Below are 3,707 nucleotides of genomic sequence, written 5' to 3'. Positions count from 1 at the left end.
CCTGAAACTGTTGATCGGTATTATGTTTTTTAGCGCCATCTTGTAAGAACATAAAGCAAATAAATTAATAATACTTTTACTTATTTTTTAATTACCAATGGTAGAGCAGTACAAGTTTTTTGGCTTAGTTTTTCAAAGAAACTCTAATTTTAGATGGTTTGTGTTCGAAAATTGCCGCTAATATATGATAATATAAACATATATTTTACAAATACAGTATATGAAAAAAAAACTTTGTCCGTAGGGACTTCAACTAAGCCAGTTGTTTCTCACGGTCGGTTCTACGTAGATCTATTGAGAGTACGATCATTGGATCGGTTAAATATTTATGTCCATGAAGGTATAAACACTGTAAATTATGTTTACACAGAAGTTCTGTAAACCAACGTTTCCAATATGGTCCTTAGTTTTTATACCGTCGCTTGAAATAACACAACTTGATATATTTTGTTTAATTTCAACACTAGCAGAATAGTGTCGTTTGGGAAAACGGATATTTGTCAGTCCACTGTGAATTAATATAAAGATTAAAAATACAGATAGAGAAATAATTGTTAGGCCTACTAAGAACGACTTATGTATTGGGAAAACGGATATTTGTCGGTTCACTGTGAATTGATTATGGTTATCCATCTATTTTGGTGCTATACATAAAAACTAAATACCACAAACACCTGATGGAAATATGCTTTTATGAATAATCTGTTAAACAAAATATGGTAAACCAACGATAGGCTTAGTCACAATATACATACCAAAAAGATATTACTATCTACTTGACGTTAGGAAGAGTGTTGCTGTTGGTCACTGATGATTTTACAATACGTTTTATCCACAAATATATAATTATCTATCCAAGTCTTTCACATCTCACTCAATTAAACAGTGCCTCAAGTTCAACCGACATCAAAATCGTAAGTTTAAATACCCGCTATTAGGTAACGTAGCCTGACTTGTACGGACTCGTCTCAACAGACACTCCTACAACAGGCTTAGAAATACGTCACCGGACTTCGTTCCCCACGCTCCTCCCTCGCACCCACGGACCAGCCAGCCAGTCGGGTAGGGATATTTAGTAGAGCGAGCAAGTCGAGGCACGTAACACCGTGACCAGGAGCCATCATGCGAGAAAACCCATCGTTACTGGCTGCTTTCGTTGTGATAAGACAGACCATTTCGGTGTCAGATAATAATGAATTCTAAGAAAACAAAACAGACTTACTATTATTAGCATAGGGCCAAACTTAACAAAATTCCCTACAAATAACGTTTGAAGAAAAACTGCCAATATGAACTCCGGTATTTGTGAAAATACAAAAAGGAACAGTTAGGAACTTTGTAGTAAAGTAAACATACTGGTGATTCTGTGATGATCATACACAATAACAATTTTTTCGGTATTTTTTTTCTTCCTTAGGAAAAACGGACGCCATTTCCCCCCCCCCTTTCACATTACCACTGGTGCCCCCTTTTTTTCTTTTGCCAACGTTTCTTAAATTTCGTATATAATACCAGTATATCTTACATCTTTATAACTCTTCTGTTACTAATATCTAGTGTCGTGTACGCACGTTCTTACTCACTGAGTCTGTCTCGCTGTTCGTCCAGTAATATGAAAAGTAGAAGAAAAAAAAAAGGCATTAAAAACAAATTCCATAATAATGAGGCAGATAACAACTTAAAGTAATAATACCAACGTAGTAATTTATTTATTAGGCCTACGTAAAACTCGTAAACATATAATTTGTTTTTTTTTGTTTCATTTTGGAACGAATGTCATTTTGTTTTACTCTAATTTGAAATATATGTGCCATATTTTTTTCCGGAACGAGTCTGTCTTACATGTAAGGCGTTAAAACAAAATTATTTTTTAAAAAAAGCTGCTGTGTTATGCATAAGTACCCCCTTACGGGAAAACGTTGAGGGAGTTTTAAAATATTCATAAATTAAAATATTTTGGGTACACTGAATTATTAATAAGGCTTACAATATGTTCTTTGAATATTAAAGAATATATACGCTAAAACATCATACAAAAACAGAGGTGTAAACACCGTATTATTTGACTAGCTTACCCGATACTATTTGGCGAAACGTTTTTCAACGTTGTGCCTAATCTTTAATTCTCACCCGATTTTTTGTTAACTAGTAGAACGTGTCAACATTCGACAAAATATGGAGTTTAGTAATTCATAAACTTCTAACCACACCAAACTTAATATTTGGTGACTAAGAAACGATCTTTGTAAAAGTTATTTTAAGCCTAAAACCAATTTCCAGCATTGTTGATACTGAGAGTACTCACCCTATCTTCAAATGATTTAACTAATCATCATGTTTATACATTTGTTAACATAATTCTCAGAACTCGATAAAACATTGAGTTTGTAAATAAAAAAAACTTTACAAAATTACACAGCAAACCTATTAGAAACTGAAATAAAACAAAAACGTTCAAACGTGCTTACTGCACGTGCATTTTATTTAAAACATAAAAGCGCAACATTTTTATTTAGCTTAAAACCACATAAACATTAACATGAAAACTGAAGATTTAAAAAAAAGATTTAAAACTTTTTGTTAAATTCTAACAGTGCATACAGAAGTCGTTCTTAGTAGGCCTAACAATTATTTGTCTGTGTTTCTAATCTTTGTATTAATTCACAGTGGACTGACAAATATCCGTTTTCCCAATACATAATTCGTTCTTAATAGGCCTAACAATTATTTGTCTATCTGTATTTCTAATCTTTATATTAATTCACAGTGGACTGACAAATATCCGTTTTTCCAATACATAAGTCGTTCTTAATAGGCCTAACAACTATTAGTCTATCTGTATTTCTAATCTTTATATTAATTCACAATGGACCGACAAATATCCGTTTTCCCAATACATAAGTCGTTCTTAGTAGGCCTAACAATTATTTGTCTATTTGTATTTTTAATCTTTATAAAAGTAATCATATTTTGTTGGTCCTTAAACCACATATTACAAAGTAATCATATTTTGTTGGTCCTTAAACCACATATTACTGACTAACAATGTTGAGTATTATATCATATAATCAGTATTAGTAACAATTATTTATACAGATCCTAGTAGTATCATAAACAAAGCATCAAGTACCAATTCTCACTACAAAGAATAGCCATAGGAGACTGGATCCAACTGAGAGGTTACTGTACCCAGGTCAGTCTTACTGGTCTACCTTAAGGTGGGGAACTGGACCCAACTGAGAGGTTATTGTACCCAGGTCAGTCTTACTGATTTACCTTATGGTGGGGGACTGGACCCAACTGAGAGGTTATTGTACCCAGGTCAGTCTTACTGATTTACCTTATGGTGGGGGACTGGACCCAACTGAGAGGTTATTGTACCCAGGTCAGTCTTACTGATTTACCGTAATGTGTGGTTTAAGGACCAACAAAATATGATTACTTGGTAATATGTGGTTTAAGGACCAACAAAACGTTGTTACTCGGTTATAAGTGGTTTAAGGACCAACAAAACGTTATTACTCGGTTGTAAGTGGTTTAAGGACCAACAAAACGTTATTACTCGGTTGTATGTGGTTTAAGGACCAACAAAATATTATTACTTGGTAATATGTGGTTTAAGGACCAACAAAATAATATTACTTGGTAATATGTGGTTTAAGGACCAACAAAATATTATTACTTGGTAATATGTGGTTTAAGGACCA

General features: G+C 33.3%; 1 protein-coding gene across 1 annotated transcript in view; it reads right to left on the bottom strand.

Annotated features, from left to right (window-relative positions):
- Positions 1 to 2,093, bottom strand: part of LOC106474101 (cellular tumor antigen p53-like) — an 11,360-nt gene extending 9,267 nt beyond the window's left edge. The window contains exons 1-2 of the mRNA XM_013934793.2: positions 2,076 to 2,093; positions 1,584 to 1,596 (exon numbers count right to left, since the gene is read on the bottom strand). The gene's annotated coding sequence lies outside the window, so the exon portion shown is untranslated. The remainder of the gene's footprint in view (positions 1 to 1,583; positions 1,597 to 2,075) is intronic.
- Positions 2,094 to 3,707: the final 1,614 nt, after the last annotated feature.

Source organism: Limulus polyphemus, unplaced genomic scaffold (genome assembly GCF_000517525.1).
Source record: "Limulus polyphemus unplaced genomic scaffold, Limulus_polyphemus-2.1.2 Scaffold6820, whole genome shotgun sequence".
Taxonomy (NCBI): Eukaryota; Metazoa; Arthropoda; class Merostomata; order Xiphosura; family Limulidae; genus Limulus; species Limulus polyphemus.
This window is presented reverse-complemented; position numbering and strand designations above follow the sequence as displayed.